Source organism: Martes martes, assembly GCF_963455335.1.
Source record: "Martes martes genome assembly, chromosome: 4".
NCBI lineage: Eukaryota > Metazoa > Chordata > Mammalia > Carnivora > Mustelidae > Martes > Martes martes.
In genome coordinates this window covers 61,497,402-61,519,335 of record NC_137891.1, presented here as the reverse complement: position 1 = coordinate 61,519,335, position 21,934 = coordinate 61,497,402, and the positions used below count along the sequence as shown (strand labels likewise).

Genomic DNA, 21,934 nt, shown 5'->3' with positions numbered 1-21,934 from the left:
TATGAGATCCAACAGTTTAACCTCAGAAGGGACAGACAAAACACTTTTCAAAATAATGATAGTTTCTATTTCCCTGAGATTTTCCTTTGTGCTAGAGGGTTTGCATGTATAGTCTCATCAATCCTGTCAGCATTGTAAACTATATATTATCATCTCCATTTTGTAAAGGAGGAAAACGGAGACTCAGACTCAAGAGACCAAGACACCTGCCTGGGTTCACCTATCTGGGTTGAAATTATGCAGTGGAGGAACTGCCATTGTAACCTCGTCTGTCTCTGAAGCTCATATTCTTTCCACTATGCACCAAACCTACAAAATGCTTGGTTGCTTCCTGCTGTATCTCCTTGGGAAGAAAACTGGAGAGGTTAACGGGAAAGGCCAGAATATGGGGATGGGAAATGGAAATGATTATGGGTGCAGTGGTGTTTTCACTGGAGAGTTACATATTTGGATAATAATGTGTAGAGCTTTAGCCAGGCAATTAGAGGATGAACCACTTAAGCTAGCTAAAGGAATTTCCATTGAGCTTGAGAGTACAATTTATTAGAAAGATTAAAGACTGGTTGGACGGTTTCCTTGTCTCAGACCAATGGAATAATGGAAAGAAATTTTGCATTCCAACAACAGAACAACTCCCTGCTAAAACTGGAGTGTGATATTTAAATAAATAATAAGAATAATAGTTCTCATTTATGGGACTCATCCTAAGTATGAGGCTTTTTAGAAATGCAATATTTTTAACCTTACAACATCCTTGTTTTATTATTTCTGTTTTACAGTTGGGAGAAAAACAAAGAAATCAAGTACCAAGGAGTTTCCCTTAGGCTGAGAAATATGTTCATCTTGATCTTGAGTCTGCATTCTTTTTCTCCGAAGAGAATATTTGATATACTTCCTTACCCACTGCAGGTTAATATATCTGAGAAGAAAAGCTTTAAAACTATATTTTAAGAGTAACAAGTTTTGCATATCAGATTGGAGGTACTGGCAAGGTCACCAGCATGTAGGTAGGATAGAGTAGATCTTAGAGAGGAGAAAACTTTTCTGATTTTACTTTGGTACCTTAAGCTAGTATGGTCCAGAAACAGTGGTGGAAACTTTGGAGGACCACTTTTGCTTTGAGGTAGGCGAATGGTCTTAGACAAGTCATGTAACTTTGCTGGGCCCCAATTTTCTTTGCCTAGTTCAGTGCTTGGCATATAGCAGGAATGAAAATGATACATGATATAAATTAAGCTCAGACTGCTAATTTTTTGGAGTTTCTTTCAGTTCTAAATTCTGTTACTCAGGCATAGTAACTTCGGTTTCTTTATTCTTTCAAAGAGGAAAATTGTGCCAATCTATTTGGCAAGGTTATCATGGGAATTAACTAGTATATTTTCCAAGTTATGTAGGTCCTACAAAAAAAAGATAAGAAGAGCACATCTTCTTTCCTTTTAAATAGTTATGATAACTTTTATTAATATTTTACATTGATCAGATGTTACAAATGTGTCAGGTTAACTATAGAGAAAATAGAACCTTCCCAGCAAGTTCAAAATCTGAATACTCTATAAAATCTTTAGAAAAAAAAAAAAAAAAAGAAGGGGCATCTGGGTGGCTCAGTGGGTTAAAACTTCTGCCTTCGGCTCAGGTCATGATCCCAGGGTCCTGGGATCGAGCCCTGCATTGGGCTCTCGGCTCCGTGGAAAGCCTGCTTTCTCTTCTCTCTCTGCCTGCCTCTCTGCCTACTTGCAATCTCTGTCAAATAAATAAATAAAATCTTTAGAAAATCTGAATACTCTAGTAATGACACTAGTATTAATAACTGAGTTTGTTTATTACTTTTTAAAAATTTATTTATTTATTTGAAATAAAGCAGAGTGAGCAAGATCACAAGTAGGGGGAGGGGGCAGAGGGAGAGGGAGAAGCAGGATCTCTACTAAACAGGCAGCCCAATGTGGGGCTCAATCCCAGGACCCTCAGATCATGACCTGAACCAAAGGCAGATGCTTAACTGACTGAGACACCCAGGTGCCCAGTGACTGAGTGTAAAATGTGACTTCATGCCAATGTTTGAGAGAATCTGGTCACATATATTGTAGCACAGGAAAGAATCAGACTGGCATCAGCCCAGACACAGCTAGAAGGAAGAGAATTCTCTGAAGGTTTGTTCTGTTGGTGGGAACTTCCGTACTGCTTCTTGTCTTTGTGGTTTGGAATGGTAGCCATGGTTGCCTGGTCTTATAAAATATGGAAGTCAGGTGTTTTGTGCACTAGGCTTGTAGGTTGCCGTGTGAAGGTCAATCATCCATCTTGCTTCCCAGTTTATTAATTGTTTGAAAAGTTGATAACTTTTCAAACTACAATCTGTTTATTGTGGAGATTGATAGTCATTGATAATGACTATAGAATCATCTGAGAAGGTTCTATTTCTAAGACAACTATATGGAAATTACATATTTGCCAAGCCTCTGAAAGATCAAAATAAATTAGAAGCTCATATTAACTAAAATGTTCCAAGTGGAACTTAGACTGTATGATTTTTATCACTCTTTTCTTTCCTAAAAGCCTTATGAACAAAAGAAAAGAAGAGAGAAATAAGGGGAAGACTGTTTCTCTGTTGGCAATGAGAAGTGTGTCATTTGCAGAATCTCCTGAAAATATGGTATTTTCTTAAACCACAAAAGAGGACTTTTGTAAAAGTGTTAGTGGATTTCCCAGATTTGTACTAATAACATACAGTGATTCCAAATTATTATTATACATTTACACGTAGAGAAACTGAATCAACAAAAATAATGTTTTATGGGAAAATATGAGAGTCAGATATTGGGTAATGATTTTCCATTAATTAAAAATATTCATTTATTCATCTATACATTTATTCATTTAACCAATAGTAAGCTCCCAGTACTGAGCTAGGTGGTGAGGATAAAAAGATAACTAATTTCATGTTTTTTCATTTAATTTGTTCCTAATAAAAATTTATAAAATTTACTTTGATAAATAACTTACAAAATTTAAAAATAAGCTATCCTGATATTTCTGTTAATATGCACATTTCTCTTTATTTATGAATTTATTCTCTGCCAGAAATCCCTATGAATGGGGGAAAACCTTGAATACTCTGAAGTATCCATAATGAGAAATATACACAAATTAAGAAATAAGCAATAAGATATTAACACAAAAGTATGGTGCTTGCTAGAGACTCTCCCCATTGCAAACAAAAGAATCTTTTAATATTGAAACATGAGCTATGTGACTGTAGTATTGACTCTCCTCAAATATTTAAAAGTGTAAACCATGAGTGTATCTTAGATTAATACTTTAGAAAGAACTTACTTTTGAGAACTGGATTAAGAAAAAAGAAAAAAAAAAGGATTGGCTCCATATCTGAAAAGTCAAGACCTTCACTCACATGGTCTGATCCAGGGACTCAAATGATGTCAGTAAGGTTGTCTTTCTTTCTTGGTTCTGCTTCTCTGTATTGGCCCCATTTTTTGAGCAGGCTCCTCCCTCAAGGTGATAAAATAGCTATCAGTAGTTCTAGGTTTAGGTCCTCTTTCGCCAACAATTCAAGTGTAAGAAAATGTTTTTTTTCCCAGTAGTTCCAACCAAAGTGTAAGGATTGAGTTTCAATGGCTCTGGTTTATCTATCTTGGGTCACATGCCCATCCATGGAGCTGGTTAGTGTCAGTCTCATCCAAACTACATGAGGATGAGGAATATCAGACTTCTATTACTAGAAGGAGAAGACATTAAGACCATGTCCATTATCTTATTTTTAGCAATATGTAGTATCTAGAAAGAGCCTGTTCTCTGTTCTCTGCCTTATATCACAGCAGAGGATTCCACGGTCAGCTGCCTCTCTCTCACCCCAGTGCATAAATTTTTCCCTATCTTACACATTTGAGTTTGCTCATTAGTCTCTTTATGAGACCATGGTTTACAACCAGGGATTTTCAGGACTATGAAATCCTTAAGTAGAAAATGTTTCCATTTATAGAAGAAAAATTGGTCTGTGCTATTTGGCCATATGGACTGCCTTAGTGGAAGACATGTATTATGTCATCAAAATCCCTTGATATTGATATAAAATCAACTTATATAGAGCAGGATATATATTTGCGTCCTCTTTATAAAGAACATTTAATACTGCGTACCCTCAAAGAAAAAGCATCATGAAGTTGTATAAACTACATTAGAAATCATTTTTCATTTGGAAATTAAATTTTGCATCCAACTGGATGATTATACTTAATCTAATGATTTCTGAGTGTTTAAAATAGTAACATCTGCCAGTGGACTCATAAAGGAATCTATACATCATAAGGATCAGAACAGTATGACACTTTTAAATTTAACTTCCCATGAGGATTCAAGATTGGTATACTCCATTAAATAATATATATAAGGAATTATTCAATGAAGTTTCATTATATTGTTGACCACCCACCAGTATTTTATTTTTGCATGAGTTTCTGCAGTCTGAAAGATTAAAACTCTTTATTTAAACTAGCTTGTTATAATGTGAGACCCTCAGGATTAAAAAAAACCCCGTTATTTAATATTAACTATAAAATGCTTATTGGGGGTAGTAGAAACTAAGCTAGATTTCTAGTATATCAGTAAACCATTAACATACAGGAAGAAAAACTCAGGAGGACTTAAATAGAGCATAGGAGGCGCAAAAACACCTCAAAATATATAACACAGGAACAGTTACAACACAATATAAAAGTAATACTCTTAGAGTGGTATTAATTCCATACTCTGAAATAAAGCTAAATTATCTGAAAGCATTCATACTACCTGACCTTTTAGAGTTACTGGGGAGTATACTAGGTCTTGGATGCAGGAAGTAGGAACCTCAGAAAGTTTACTTTTGTTTATCAGAATATTTATTCTTAACAAGTGGGTGGGTGGGTAAGTACCCTTTTTTTGATTCTCACGTAGATTTGGGTCTTAGTTTAATCTCTCCAGCATGAAAAATGGTCCCTAGTTTATATCAATAAAAATTTCTGCTTTGAAGTAATCTGGACAACCTTACTATAAAAACTCCCTAAAAGAAAGAAATTCATTAAGTGACACAAATTCCAGAAGACTGCTTGGAACTTTCAGGAATGAGAACTGTGATTTAAGAAAAGCCATGAGTAACAGCTTCACTAGGAAACTTTGATTTCATGAGTCTGAAACTATGTCTTGCATTGGGTTGTCTTACAGGGACAACTTTGTCAGCAGAATTTGTCTCAAATTCATTGCGATGTTTTCCATTTTGTTTTTCAATGGAGTTGATTTTAGGAAGTGACTGCTAGTGCTCATTATCATAAAGAATGATCAGTCATAGGATATTATTTCCCTTTTCCAATTTTATTTCCTATTCGTTTGACTTTTTAAAAATTATCTTGTGCTTTTTACAATGTGTGCTCTGTGTGTGTGTGTGTGTGTGTGTGTGTGTGTAGTGTGTGGTAATACTGCAGATATTCTGAGTTCTGGACTACGCAGTGTTCCAACCAATAATGCAGAATTGATATGTGATGAATATAAATTTTATTATTATTGCATATATAATAATTATTATTTCACCATTTTTCAGTATGAAAGTAGTCATTTATTAAATGACCAGATTATAAAAATAATCATAGGAGATACTATGCCTATTGTTCTGGTCTTCCCTGTTACCAGCATGTCTACCTTTTATAAAATGGGTGGTCTTTTTCCTTCATTCCCTTTTGAGGAGAAGATAACTTGAAGGGCAGTAAAAAGTTGTTTGCTTCTTTGAAACATTTTCCAACAGTACAGATCTTCTGAATCAGATCCTCCATGCAGATGATGCCATAATTACCAAGATATTGAGCAATCACTGTGTCACCTGTCAGGGCAATTCACTTGTTGATTTTGCCTTCACCACACTCTTAGATCAATTCATTTACCACTTCAGGGGTGGGTCCCCCCATGCTATATATGGTTCCACAGTCCTTAGCATGTTAACTGAAGCTTTGTTGAGCTTAACAAAGGTGCCATTGAAGAAGTTACAACACCTCTGGAACCTTTGGGCTCACACCACTGCTACTTCTGATCCTGATGACAAGCACCAATATGGGTTCTGCAGGTACATAGGAATTGCCAACTTTTCTTGCCATCCCGACCCTTCGAATCTCAGTTCTCTACATCTGCCTATATTCTTTGTGGTAATGCTTAGCTTTTTCATAAATAAGTTTTCTCCTTGCTTTTCTTTTCTTTTTCTCTCCTTTTCTCTCTCTCTCTCTCTCTCTTTCTTTCTTTTTTTTTTTTTTTTAAGATTTTGTTTATTTATTTGACAGAGAGAGAGAGACAGCGAGAGAGAGAACAGAAGCACAGGGAGTGTGAGGGTGAAACAGGCTTCCTGATGAGCCAGAAGCCCAATGTAGGGCTATATCCTGGGACCCCAGGACCATGACTTGAGCTGAAGGCAGACACTTAACAACGGAGCCACTGAGGTGCCCCTCTCCTGCTTTTCGAAGCATTTTTTGAGCAAACTTCTTTCTCAAACATTTGATCTTCAACTCTGCAAAATTCCTTTGCTTTTTTCTTAAGGATTTCTGGCACCGTAGAAACCCTCTTTATCTTCTTTTCTGCATCCTCTGTGGTTCCAGCTGGAAAAAGACTATTTTCACCTTTTTAAAAAGATTTTACTTATTTATTTAATTTTCAGATTGAGAGAGAGAGAGAGAGAGTGAGTGAGCGAGCGCACAAGCAGGCAAAGTGGCAGACAGAAGCAAAGAGAGAAAAACAGGCTCCCTGCCAAGCAAGGAGCCTCATGTGGGACTCGATCCCAGGACCCTGGGATCATGACCTGAGCCCAAGGCAGCAGCTTAACTGACTGAGCCACCCAAGCATCTCTATTTTCACCATTCTTAATGCACTATGCTAATAACTTTAACTTTCATAATAAATCCAAGAGGCAAATATTTATATCCTCATTTTACAGACTAGATAATTAAGACTTGGATAATTTGGATTAAAATTTGGGTAAGTATTATGTTAGCTACAGATTTTTTGTAGATGTCCTTTATCAGGTAGAGGACATTCTCTTCTGTTCCCACTATGCAGAGAATTTTTATCATGAGTGGATGTTGACTCCTGTAAAAGTCTTCCTTTTTTCATTGAGATTATCTATGTTTAAAAAAATTCTTAATAATGAATTACATTGATTAATTTTAAATATTGAACCAGCTTTATATTCCTTGGATTAAACCCCAGTTTGTTTATAATGTATTATATTTTTATATGTTGCTGAATATAATTTGCTAGAATTTTGTTGATGATTTAGGCATTTGTGGTCACATGGATATTGGTCTGTAGTTTCTTATAATGTCTTATTTCTAGTTTTGGTATCATTGTGATGCCGGCTCATAAAATAAGTTGGGAAGTGTTTTCTCAACTCATTTTCTGGAAGAGATAGCATAAAATTGATATTTTTTCCTAGAAATGTTTGATAAATATGTTAGGTAGAAATCTCCAGTGAACCCATCTGGGCCAGGAGTTTTCTTTGTGGGAAGGTTTTCAATTTCTTTAATAATATAGGAATATTCAGGTTATTTATTTCTTTTTCAGTGAGTTCTGTTCATTTCTGTCTTTTAAAGTCCTGGCCCATTTGATTTAAGTTCTTGAAATCATGAGCATAGAATTGTTTGTTGTGTTTCTTTATTATCCTTTTAATGTCTGTAGGATCTCTTATGCCTGCTACTGGTGATTTATATCTTCTCTTTTTTCTTGGTCTGTCTGTCTAGAGGTTTACAAATATTATTGATCTTTTCAAAGAATCATATTTTAGTTTCATCAAATTTCTTATTAAAATTTTGTTGATTTCTCTTCTCAGATTTGGCTTTTCCTAGTCTCTATTTGGTTTGGGTTTACTTTTTTCTTCCTTTTCCACTTTCATTATCAAGACCTTTTTGTTTCTTTCTTTTCAAAGACTTCATTTATTTGGCAGAGAGAGATCGCAAGCAGGCAGAGCTGCAGGCAGAGGTAGAGCAAGAAGCAGGTTCCCACTCAGCTGGGAGCAGGTTCAATCCTGGGACCCCAGGATCCATGACCTGAACAGAAGGCAGATGCTTAACCAACTAGACCACCCAGGTGCCCTGAGACCTTTTTTTTCTAACATAAGTTTTAATGTTATAAATGACCCTTTAAGAACTCTTAGCTGCGTGCTATAAGTTTTGATATTTTATCTTTTCATTTTCATTCAGTCAAAATATTTTCTAATTTCCCCCTGAGACTTCCTCTTTCACCCACAGTTTATTTAGAAGTGTGTTGTCTACATTTTACAAATTGGGGATTTTCTGTTTTTTTAAATTAAAAATCCTATTTACTTATTTGTCGGCGGGGGACAATAAGGGGGAGCCCCAGGCAGAGGAAGAAGCAGGCTCCCCACTAAGTAAGGACTCCACTGCAGGACTCCAATGCTAGGACCCTGGGATCACAACCTGAGCTGAAGGCAGATGCTTAACTGACTGAGCGACCCAGGAATCCCTATTTCTGTTTAGATTATCTAGTTTAATATCTAGTTAATTATAGTTCAAGAACATACTTTGTAAGATTTCTATCCTTTTGAAGTTGTTACTGTTTTAGATTATCTTATTTTTTCTTTAGCTGAGAATGTCCTTATTTTGTCATCATTCATGAAGGATATTTTTGCTGGATGTAGAACTCAACAGTTCTTTTCTTTCTATGCTTTAAAGGTGTCCTACTGTCTCTTAGCTTCTTTGTCTTTTAATGAGAATTCTGTAGTCAAAATTTTGTTCTCCTATATGTAATATGTCATTTTTCTGTGGCTGCTTTCAAGATTTTAAAATTTATCTTTGTCGTACAGTTACTTGGTTGCTATTTGTGCATGCTTTTCTTTGAGTTTATGCTGTTTAGGGTCTGCTGAGCTTCATGAATCTCTAAATTTATGGCTTTCAACAAATTTCTTCAAATTTTTCTTTCTGCATCAATCTCTTTCTTCTCTCCTCCAGGGAGTTTAATGACATAAAACAAGAGAACAACAAGTAAGAATAAATGGGTGTCTCTCATACTCTTCAACTCACTGTGATCCCTTTTCCCAGTCTTCTCCCCAGAAAGATAGGTTTTCTCAGAGGTTTTGCTGCCTGTATCCATGCTCAGTTTTGCATTGGGGGTCACTCTTGGGTCAAAGCTGGATGATAAAGGAGGAAATAAGATGGTAAAACTTACTCCTATTATAGATCATTCTTTAAGGCTTGGTTCCCTTGTATAATTTTTCACAGTTCCCTTGTAGTTGCTTTTTAATTTGTATAGAGTTTTTAGTTACACTAGTGGGAGAGAGAGCAGTAGTAGGGTTACTCCATTTTGGCTGGAGTTGTCATCTTTGATTTCTAAAAATTTACATCTTGCAGAAGCTTCTATATCAACACATACCGATTTGCTTGTTTATTTTAAAGTGACAGAATACTCCAGTCTATAAATGTGTCATAGTTTATTTAAGAAGTTGTTTATATATTTTTTGTTATTAACAAAAATGAGACAACCTTTTATATATGTGTTTTGGAATATTTTGGGGAGTATATCTGTAAGGTAAATTGCTAGTTAGGGAATCATACCTTCACCTTGACAAACAGTTGGAGAATGCCCATTTCTGCACAGTCATGCTCAACTAGAAACTTAAAAATGTTTGCAGTTTGATAAGTGAAAAAGCTATCTTGTTTTGATTTACATTTCTTTGTATAATGGTCCAAGTTGAACATTCTTTCATAAGAACAATAAAACCACTGTGTGCCTTTTTCTGATAACTGCTTGGGGTTTGTGTTTAGTTAGAAGGGTCAGTTTCTCCCCACCCTCAGCCCCACCCAGATTTTAAATAGAGTCACTCAGACCTTCCTCTGGTTTATTTATGATTTTATTTAGTCTACATTCTTCACCATTGGCAGCCAATGCAAAAATGGTATATTAAAAAGAAACGCCAACATGCAGCATACTTGGCTCATGCACCCTTCAGTAGAGTTTTCCTACCTGTCTGACAGGTCTAAGTATAATTCTGGAATAGAAAGAACTTGATTATGTGATTCTCAGACTTGAGCATGTTATTAAACTTTATAGAATATCCCATGAGGGCTGACAAAGTGAGATGAAAAAAAAAAATCCCACATCACATTAACTTCTGTGCATGCATGCAGTAACCTTTCAGTTCTGGGACTAAAAGAAGGGACACTGGTGGGGTGTATTCTCAAGGCCATGCTGCTCTCTCCATTTGCTGACCTGAGGTGATTTCTGAACCTACTTGATGGCTACAGTGAATATTGACTACACAAGCCATTGGTTGAAAAGTAAACACTTATCTACATAAATTATCTACCATTAACCTTGAATGGTGAATTGAGGAAAGTAGAGAAGATGGGTTGTTTATCCTTTCTGGTTCCTTCTGAAGTGTTGGCTCAAGAGAAATGGGGAGAATAAATGTGTTCCTTTAACAGACATGATTTTCTGTAGTGATGTCTATATAAAGGGTATATCCCTTTCTCTGATGAATGTAAGAAAACTTAGAAAGTTTTCTAAGATATTAGATTTATATGTATACAGTATTTAACATTTCTTATTTTAAAATTTACATACAGTAGGTTGGTTTATTTACCTTAGACTTTTTGAGCGATTGCAGAATCTTGACATTAAATATTCTTAACTGAAACTGAAGTCTCAGCCTCCATAAGAACTGCATTTCTTAGTTAACTTTTTATAACAAAGATTTTTTTGTTTGATTCCTTTTGCCATCAAAATTATCTTCAAAACTTGCTTCCTTTTGTATACTTCATTTTGATATTACCTGTTTTTTCTTTTCTTATATATTCTCTGTGTCAAGTATTCTTAATTTTTACTTCTTCTAAGGGTCCTATTTAGCTTTCATTTGTACATTTAATCAAAAACAGTGCATTTCATATGGCAATTAGAGCTTTGAGTTAACAATTAGAAAACAACATGGATTATTTTTATGTAATATTAGGAAGTTACTACTGATCTAACCAAGTCTTATCTTCTTCTCAGTTCTGTATGTCAACCCAGTTTATTCTGAAAACGATTAACTATTAATATTTTTAAAATTTTATGTACGATAAAATGAGCTCTTTTTGGTGCACAGCTCAAAGAGTTTGACAAATGTATAATTTGCATAACTACCAATACGATCAAGATGTAGTTCGGTCACCCCCCTCAAGTTTCCCTGTGCTGTCCCTTAGTTGTCAACCCTTTCCCCATTTTCAACCTAAACAACTGATGATCTGTTGTCTGTATTACAGCTTTGCCTTTATCAGAATCATGTGCAACATTTAAAAATGGAGATGTGAAGCATGCTAACACGGTTCAGTCACCATTTCCCATGAAAGTCACTATGTTCTGCCTGCCTGAGACCTTTTAGGTTTCTAGTTGGAGTTCCACAGACGGTTTCATCTCTGGCCAATCTCTGTGTACTCAAATGCTTTCTCAAGAAGTCAGCCATCTTAGATCTTTGATCAAAGCATTGTCATCATGCTGTTTTGTATAAAAGTTGAAGCAGTTAAAAACCATTAATAGTAATAGAATAGATTACACTTCTTATTTTACATTGCATTTCCAAAATCAGATATGCTTTTATGGCGGTCTAGGCTGACACCATACCCATTGCCATGACTAAGGATTTTCTATAGAGTGATGTACCCATATATGGAGAATTCCTCCCATTTTCCCCACCTTCTCTTTCTCTTCTTGTCTCCACAACAGCATATGTACCCTGAAGAAAGGTAGAAAATATTGATGAGCATAGCAGAGTTGGGAGGGGGACAAATCTCATTAGTATCAATTCTTGTACAGTATAGAAATAGTTACTTGTCTATGATTGATATCTAGATCTACTTTAGACACCACAATAATAATTTGTGAATGGTTGTTGCTTTTTCTTATATGTAAACATGACCTCTAACTTAAGTCTGTTTTGATCTTTATCACTTATTTAAAATATCACATCATATTTATTCTTTGCTTTGTAAGTTTTGCAGACCCTTAGCCAAAAATATAATATTCTGATAAAACCTCATCTTATTTGACTATTTGAATTAGCTTAAATGCTAAAAATAGATTTATAAAATAATTTCTGCCAGAGTTAAAAGGAAGCTATTATTTCAGAAAATTGAGTAACTAAAAATTGACTTTTAATGGCAATTGTCTTGTAATTTATTTATAATTTTCTCTTAATTTTTTGCAACATTATTAATCTCTGGAGGTCCAGTCGAAGTGAAACCTACATTTTGGTGCAAGTAGATAAGGCCCATTTTTCAAAAGTTTTCTGTGGCACTGAAATGAACATAAACTATTTCTCAGGTACCTTGTATGGAGACCACTTCAAATAGTCATGCATTTATACAGTAAACTGTTACTGAATATCTTTATGGCATCAGGTTTAATACTAGGTACTGGGGCTTGGAGAGGAGATTTCATTCATTGCCTTCAAGGAGTTCATAATGATAACAATCCTAAAATCCGAGTTTTTAAATCCATATAATCTTTCTTTCCTTCACCAATCACACCTAAACGTCCCAATAGTTTATTTTTGCTTTTGTTTCCCTGGCCTCTGGAGGTGTATCTAGGAGGAATTTGCTATGGCCCATATCAAAGTGGTTACTGCCTGTGTTCTGTTCTAGGATTTTTATGGGTTCATTCAGATCTTTAATCCATTTTAAATTTCTTTTTGTGTTTGTTGTAAATTTCTAATTTGTGTTTAGTGTAAGAAAGTGTTTTGTGTTTTGTGTTTGGTCCAGTTTCATTCTTTTGCATGTTTCTGTCCAGGTTTTCCAACACCATTTGTTGAAGAGATTGTCTTTTTCCTGTTGTGTACTCTTCCATGCTGTGTTGGAGGTTAATTGACCATATAGTCATGGGTTCATTTCTGGGTTTTCTATTCTGTTCTGTTGATCTGTGTGTTTACCTTTGTGTTAGTATCATACTGTTTTGATTACTACAGCTTTGTAGTTTATCTTGAAATCTAGGATTGTGATACCTCCAGTCTTGTTGTTCTTTCTCAAGTTTGCTTTGACTATTTGAGATCTTTTGTGGTTCCAAACAAACTTCAGGATTGCTTGTTCTAGGTGTGTAAAAAATGCTGTTCATATTTTGATAGGGATTGCATTAAATCTGTAGACTGCTTTGGTTAGTATAGACATTTTAACGATATTTGTTTTTCCAAATCATGAGCATGGAATGTCTTCCCATCTCTTTGTGTCATCTTCAATTTCTGTCATCAATATTTTATAGTTTTTAGAGTACAGGTTTCTCACCTCTTTGGTCAGGTTTTTTCCTAGGTATCTTATTGCTTTTGGTGCAATTATAAATGGGATTTTAAAAAAATTCTTTCTGCTTCTTCATTATGTTGTACAAAAATTCAACAGATTTCTGTATGTTGATTTTGAATCCTGAGCCTTTACTGAATTTGTTTATCAGTTCTAGCAGCTTCCTGGTAGTTTTTGGATATTTTATATAGAGTATCATGTCTTCTACAAAGAGTGAAAATTTGACTTCTTTCTTAACCATTTGGATGCCTTTTATTTCTTTTTGTTGTGTGATTGCTGAGGTTAGGACTTACAGTAAATACTATGTTAAGTAACAGTGGTGGGATTGGACATCCCTTTCTTGTTCCTGATTGTACAGGAAAAGCTCTCAGTTTTTGACCATTCAGGATGATATTTGCTGTGGGCTCTTCATAGCTGGCCTATATTATGTTGAGGTATATTCCTTCTAAACCTACTTTGTTAAGGGTTTCTATCATGAATGATATTGTATTTTGTTAAATTTTCTCTGCATCTATTGAAATGATCACATGGTTCTTAACACTTTCTTTTAGTAATATGGTATATCACATTGATAGATTTGTAAATATTGAACGGCTCTTTGCAATCCAGGAATAAATCCAGACTGTTGAGGTGAGTGATTTTTTTAAATGTATTGTTAGATTTGGTTTACTGGTATTTTATTGATAGTTTTTGCATCCATGTTTATCAGGGATATTGGCTTATAGTTCTCATTCTTGGTAGAGTCTTTATCTGGTTTTGGTATCAGGCTAATGCAGGCCTCAGAATAAATTTGGAGGTTTTCCTTCCTTTTCTATTTTTTGGAATAGTTTGAGAAGAATAGTTAGCTTTAAATGTTTGGTAGACTTCATCTGTGAAACTATCTGGCCCTGGACTTCTGTTTTTTGGGAAATTTTTGATTACTGATTCAATTTCTTTGGTGGTTATTGGTCTGTTCAAGATTTCTATTTCTTCCTGTTTCAGTTTTGGTAGTGTACACATGTTTAAGAATTTGTCCATTTCTTCCAGGTTGTCTAAGTCCAACTATGTTGGCGTATAGTTTTCATATTTTATATTTTCATATTTATAGTTCCACAGTTTATATTTCTGTGGCATTGGTTGTTACTTCTCCTCTCTCATTTGTGACTTCATTTATTTAGGTACTTTCTCTTTTCTTTTTGATAAGTCTGGTTAGAAGTTTATCAATTTTATTATTTTTTTCAAAGAACCAGCTCCTGGTTTCCTCAATCTGTTCTGTTGTTTTTTAGTTTCTATATCATTTATTTCTGTGCTGATCTTTATTATTTCTTTACATAGCTGGCTTTAGGCTTCACTTGTTATTCTTTTTCTAGCTTTTTTTTTTTTTTTTTTTGGTATAAGGTTAGGTTGTTTATTTGAGATTTTTCTTGCTTCTTGAAGTAACATCTGCAGTGTCTTTTCACAGCAGTGCCTTGAATAGTATGTGATTGAATAGCCAGGGAATGAGAATCTTGAGGGACATCTTTAGAATTATGCCTACCTAAAGCCCAAATTACCTGATTTTTAAACAAACGTGCTAGTCATCATTATTTATTTCCTTTTTTTTTTAAATAAACATATAATGTATTTTTATCCCCAGGGGTACAGGTCCGTGAATCGCCAGGTTTACACATTTCATAGCACTCATCATAGCACATACCCTCCCCAATGTCCATATCCCCACCACCCTCTCCCATCCCCCCTTCCCCCAGCAACCCTCAGTCTGTTTTTTGAGATTGAGTCTTTTATGGTTTGTCTCCCTCCCAATCCCATCTTTTCATTTTTTTCTTTTCCTAGCTCCCCCCAAACCCCCAAATTGCATCTCCACTTCATCATATCAAAGAGATCATATGATAGTTGTCTTTCTCCAATTGACTTATTTCGCTAAGCATAATACCCTCTAGTTCCATCCACGTCGTCGCAAATGGCAAGATTTCATTTCTTTTGATGGCTGTGTAGTATTCCATTGTGTATATATACCACATCTTCTTGATCCATTCATCTGTTGATGGACATCTAGGCTCTTTCCACAGTTTGGCTATTGTGGACATTGCTGCTATAAACATTCGGGTGCACGTGCCCCTTCGGAGCACCACGTTTGTATCTTTAGGATATATACCCAGGAGTGCAATTGCTGGGTCATAGGGTAGCTCTATTTTCAGTTTTTTGAGAAACCTCCACACTGTTTTCCAGAGTGGTTGCACCAGCTTGCATTCCCACCAGCAGTGTAGGAGGGTTCCCCTCTCTCCGCATCCTCGCCAGCATCTGTCATTTCCTGACTTGTTCATTTTAGCCATTCTGACTGGTGTGAGGTGGTATCTCATTGTGGTTTTGATTTGTATTTCCCTGATGCCGAGTGATGTGGAGCATTTTTTCATGTGTCTGTTGGCCATCTGGATGTCTTCTTTGCAGAAATGTCTGTTCATGTCCTCTGCCCATTTCTTGACTGGATTATTTGTTCTTTGGGTATTGAGTTTGATAAGCTCTTTATAGATTTTGGATACTAGCCCTTTATCTGATATGTCGTTTGCAAATATCTTCTCCCATTCTGTCAGTTGTCTTTTGGTTTTGTTCACTGTTTCCTTTGCTGTGCAAAAGCTTTTGATCTGGATGAAATCCCAATAGTTCATTTTTGCCCTTGCTTCTGTTGCCTTTGGCGATGTTCCTAGGAAGAAGTTGCTGCGGTTGAGGTCAAAGAGGTTGCTGCCTGCATTGTCCTCAAGGATTTTGATTGATTCCTTTCGCACATTGAGGTCCTTCATCCATTTTGAGTCTACTTTCGTGTGTGGTGTAAGGAAATAGTCCAATTTCATTTTTCTGCATGTGGCTGTCCAATTTTCCCAGCACCATTTGTTGAAGAGGCTGTCTTTTTTCCATTGGATATTCTTTCCTGCTTTGTTGAAGATTAGTTGACCATAGGGTTGAGGGTCTATTTCTGGGCTCTCTATTCTGTTCCATTGGTCTATATGTCTGTTTTTGTGCCGGTACCATACTGTCTTGATGATGACAGCTTTGTAATAGAGCTTGAAGTCTGGAATTGTGATGCCACCGACTTTGGCTTTCTTTTTCAATATTCCTTTGGCTATTCGAGGTCTTTTCTGGTTCCATATAAAGTTTAGGATTATTTGTTCTATTTCTTTAAAAAAAATGGATGGGATTTTGATAGGGATTGCATTAAATGTGTAGATTGCTTTAGGTAGAATAGACATTTTCACAATATTTGTTCTTCCAATCCATGAGCATGGAATATTTTTCCATTTCTTTGTGTCTTCCTCAATTTCTTTCATGAGTACTTTATAGTTTTCTGAGTACAGATTCTTTGCCTCTTTGGTTAGATTTACTCCTAGGTATCTTATGGTTTTGGGTACGATTGTAAATGGGACTTACTCCTCAATTTCTCTTTCTTCTGTCTTGTTGTTAGTGTAAAGAAATGCGACTGATTTTTGTGCATTGACTTTATATCCTGACACTTTACTGAATTCCTGTATAAGTTCTAGCAGTTTTGGAGTGGAGCCTTTTGGGTTTTCCACATATAGTATCATATCATCTGCAAAGAGTGATAGTTTGACTTCTTCTTTGTCGATTTGGATGCCTTTAATTTCTTTTTGTTGTCTGATTGCTGAGGCTAGGACTTCTAGTACTATATTGAACAGCAGTGGTGATAACGGACATCCCTGCCATGTTCCTGACCTTAGCGGAAAAGCTTTCAGTTTTTCTCCATTGAGAATGATATTTGCGGTGGGTTTTTCATAGATGGCTTTGATAATATTGAGTTATGTGCCTTCTATCCCTACACTTTGAAGAGTTTTAATCAGGAAGGGATGCTGCACTTTGTCAAATGCTTTTTCAGCATCTATTGAGAGTATCATATGGTTCTTACTCTTTCTTTTATTACTGTATTGTATCACATTGATGGATATGCGGATGTTGAACCAACCTTGCAGCCCTGGAATAAATCCCACTTGGTCGTGGTGAATAATCCTTTTAATGTACTGTTGGATCCTATTGGCTAGTATTTTGGTGAGAATTTTCGCATCTGTGTTCATCAAGGATATTGGTCTGTAATTCTCTTTTTTGGTGGGATCCTTGTCTGGTTTTGGGATCAAGGTGATGCTGGCCTCATAGAATGAGTTTGGAAGTTTTCCTTCCATTTCTATTTTTTGGAACAGTTTCAGGAGAATAGGAATTAATTCCTCTTTAAATGTTTGGTAGAATTCCCCTGGGAAGCCATCTGGTCCTGGACTTTTGTTTGTTTGGAGATTTTTGATGACTGTTTCAATCTCCTTACTGGTTATGGGTCTGTTCAGGTTATCTATTTCTTCCTGGTTCAGTTGTGGTAGTTTATACATCTCTAGAAATGTATCCATTTCTTCCAGATTGTCAAATTTGTTGCCATAGAGTTGCTCGTAGTATGTTCTTATAATTGTTTGTATTTCTTTGGTGTTGGTTGTGATCTCTCCTCTTTCATTCATGATTTTATTTATTTGCATCCTTTCTCTTTTCTTTTTGATAAGTCTGGCCAGGGGCTTATCAATCTTATTAATTCTTTCAAAGAACCAGCTCCTAGTTTTGTTGATTTGTTCTATTGTTTTTTTAGTTTCTATTTCATTGATTTCTGCCCTGATTTTTATGATTTCTCTTCTCCTGCTGGGATTAGGCTTTCTTTGTTGTTCTCTCTCCAGCTCCTTTAGGTGTAGGGTTAGGTTGTGTATTTGAGACCTTTCTTGTTTCTTGAGAAAGGCTTGCACTGCTATATATTTTCCTCTCAGGACTGCCTTTGTTGTGTCCCACAGATTTTGAACCGTTGTGTTTTCATTATCATTTGTTTCCATGAATTTTTTCAATTCTTCTTTAATTTCCTGGTTGACCCATTCATTTTTTAGAAGGATGCTGTTTAGTCTCCATGTATTTGCATTCTTTCCAAATTTCCTCTTGTGATTGAGTTCTAGCTTCAGAGCATTGTGGTCTGAATATGCAGGGAATGATCCCAATCTTTTGGTACCGATTGAGACCTGATTTATGACCCAGGGTGTGGTCTATTCTGGAGAATGTTCCATGTGCACTAGAGAAGAAAGTATATTCTGTTGCTTTGGGATGGAATGTTCTGAATATATCTGTGATGTCCATCTGGTCCAGTGTGTCATTTAAGGCCTTGATTTCCTTGTTGATCTTTTGCTTGGATGATCTGTCCATTTCAGTGAGGGGAGTGTTAAAGTCCCCTGCTATTATTGTATTACTGTCGATGTATTTCTTTGATTTTGTTATTAATTGGTTTATATAGTTGGCTGCTCCCATGTTAGGGGCATAGATATTTAAGATTGTTAGGTCTTCTTGTTGGACAGACCCTTTGAGTATGACATAGTGTCCTTCCTCATCTCTTATTCTAGTCTTTGGCTTAAAATCTAATTGATCTGATATAAGGATGGCCACCCCAGCTTTCTTCTGATGTCCGTTAGCATGGTACATTGTTTTCCACCCCCTCCCTTTAAATCTGGAGGTGTCTTCGGGTCTAAAATGAGTTTCTTGTAGGCAGCATATTGATGGGTTTTGTTTTTTTACCCTGTGTCTTTTGATTGGGGCATTTAGCCCATTAACATTCAGGGGGTAACTATTGAGAGATAAGAATCTAGTGCCATTGTATTGCCTGTAAGGTGACTGTTACTGTATATTGTCTCTGTTTCTTTCTGATCTACTACTTTTAGGGTCTCTCTTTGCTTAAAGGACCCCTTTCAATATTTCCTGTAGAGCTGGTTTGGTGTTTGCAAATTCTTTCAGCTTTTGTTTGTCCTGGAAGCTCTTTATCTCTCCTTCTATTTGCAATGATAGCCTAGCCGGATATAGTATTCTTGGCTGCATGTTTTTCTCGTTTAGTGCTCTGAATATCTCATGCCAGTTCTTTCTGGCCTGCCAGGTCTCTGTGGGTAGGTCCACTGCCAATCTGATGTTTTTACCCTTGTATGTTACAGACTTCTTTTCCCGGGCTGCTTTCAGGATTTTCTCTTTGTCGCTAAGACTTGTAAATTTTACTATCAGGTGACGAGGTGTGGACCTATTTTTATTGATTTTGAGGGGCGTTCTTAGCATTTCCTGGATTTTGATGTTTGTTCCCTTTGCCATATTAGGGAAATTCTCTCCAATAATTGTCTCCAATATACCTTCTGCTCCCCTCTCTCTTTCTTCTTCTTCTGGAATCCCAATTATTCTAGTGTTGTGTCGTCTTATGGTGTCACTTATCTCTTGAATTCTCTCCTCATGGTCCCGTATTTGTTTGTCTCTCTTTTGCTCAGCTTCTTTATTCTCTGTCATTTGGTCTTCTATGTCACTAATTCTTTCTTCTGCCTCATTTATCCTGGCAGTGAGAGCTTCCATTTTTGATTGCACCTCATTAATAGCTTTTTTGATTTCAACTTGGTTAGATTTTAGTTCTTTTATTTCTCCAGAAAGGGCTTTTATCTCTCCGGAGAGGGTTTCTCTACTATCTTTTATGCCTTTTTCGAGCCTGGCTAGAACCTTGAGAATTGTCATTCTGAACTCTAGATCTGTCATGTTACCAATGTCCGTATTGATTAGGTCTCCAGCCTTCGGTATGGCCTCTTGTTTTTTTTTTTGAGGTGAGTTTTTCCGCCTTGTCATTTTGTCCAGATAAGATTTGCTTTCTCCTGTTGTGGAATTCCGCTGTTCTTGGTGACTGAAGTTGGTTTTGACTGGGTTTCTTGTTGATCTTCTGGGGGAGGGGCCTGTTGTAGTGATTCTCAAGTGTCTTCGCCACAGCGGGAATTGCACCGCCCTTGCCAGGGGCCGGGCTAAGTAATCCGCTTGGGTTTGCACCGCCCTTACCAGGGGCCGGGCTAAGTAATCCGCTTGGGTTTGCTTTCGGGAGCTTTTGTTCCCTCAGCGCTTTCCGTAGAGTTCTGGAGGATGGGAATGAAGATGGCGCCCTCCAATCTCTCGGCCCAGAGTTGCCGAGAGCTTGGGGTTCTGCTCCTCAGTGCACCCTCAGAGAATAGAGCCCAACTGCCCCGCCTCCCTGGCCTGCGGTCGCACCGGTAGGAAAGTGGTCAATTGCTGGCACTTGGAGAAATGTGCCCAGTCGCTTCCTTCTCTGTGGCCTCTGGCTGCGCTCCGAGCCCACCCAGCCTGCGACCAGACAAGGTAACCCCGGGCTGAGACCTCACTCCTCGGTTTTGTCGCTGTAGCCAGCTTCCCCACTGTAATACCTGTGAGCTCTGTGGCACTCAGATGCCCCCAGTCCTTCTGTGACTCCGCGGGACCTGGGGTTACACTGACCCTGCCTGGGTTTCCCCCCGGTTTAGCCTCTGGAGCGATGTCCCTCTGTGGTGCAGACTTTTAAAAGTCCTGATTTTGTGCTCCTTTGCTCTGCTGCTTGCCGGGAGCCAGCCCCTCCCCCCGCGGTCTGTCTTCCCGTCGCTTTGGATTCACTTCTCCGCAGGTCCTACCTTTCGGAAAGTGATCGATTTTCTGTTTCTGGAATTGTTGCTCTTCTTCTCTTTGATTTCCCGTTGGATTTGTAGGTGTTCATAATAGTTAGATAAGCTATCTAGCTGATCGCCTGCTACCCGATGTCGTCTCAGCCTGCTAATTTCCGCCATCTTGCTGATCCTCCCATTATTTATTTCCTAATACAAGTTTGTTTTTCTTGGTATTGAGTAATTTTTAACACATCCTTTTTTATATAACTTACAGACATACCACACACACACCTCATATATGAGATAATACATATTTAACATATCTTTTTGGTAGAGAAGTTATTAGGACCATCTCTGTTAATTCATCACATGTTTATTAGATATATACATTGTGCCAGTAACACTAGTTCTGAGTGCTGAGGACACAATGATGTAAAAGTTGGAAATTTTACATACAAAGGACACATACTTTTGTTTGTCTATCACATATTTATCTAAGACTTATGTGTTAGGGACTCTTCTAGGTTATTGAAATACAGTGGTGAAATAAGACACATTGCTGTCAATGAGTATATATCATATGTGGGAAATCTGAAACTAAACATGAACAAATGAATAGATCATACTTTTTTGGGTGGTTATTAATACCATGAGAAAAAGTAAAGCAGAGTAAAAGAAGAGAAAGTGATAACGTCAGGGAGTGCTGTTTTAGGTAGGATAGCAAGGGAATATTTTTAAAGGTAGAGACTTGAGTAAAGTTAGAAAATTTTAGTGAAGACAGAAAATAGGCCAATGGTGACCACACAGTGAGATAAATGCCATGAGAGAAGTGAAGATATATATGAGAGAGTAGGGGCATGCAGGGAGCTAGCATCTACATCAGAGGCCAGGGAAGCCTGAAGGAGGAGTTGATACCTAGGTCAACAATTGAAAGATGGGTGTAAATTAGTAAGACACTTGGATAGAGGAAAAGCATTTTCAAGACAAATGAGCAGCACATGGGAAAACATATATGTTAGAAGAGGCAGAAAGAAAATTGTATATGGTTCAGAATGACTGTGCTTGTAACTTGTGGTTTTATAAGATTGCTGGAAGCGGTGTGAAATATGAATATGCAAATGGCAAAAACTAAAGGAAGGGAGAAGAACTACAGCTACACTATATGAAGACTAGACCAAGGTGGCTCTTATGGGG

General features: G+C 36.8%; 1 pseudogene across 1 annotated transcript in view; it reads right to left on the bottom strand.

Moving 5' to 3' along the window:
• Positions 1-5,599: 5,599 nt before the first annotated feature.
• The window catches only part of LOC308341599 (large ribosomal subunit protein uL30-like), a 104,336-nt pseudogene continuing 88,001 nt past the window's right edge, over positions 5,600-21,934 (bottom strand). The window contains exon 4 of the transcript in view: positions 5,600-6,266. The product of the transcript in view is annotated as a large ribosomal subunit protein uL30-like (transcript). The remainder of the gene's footprint in view (positions 6,267-21,934) is intronic.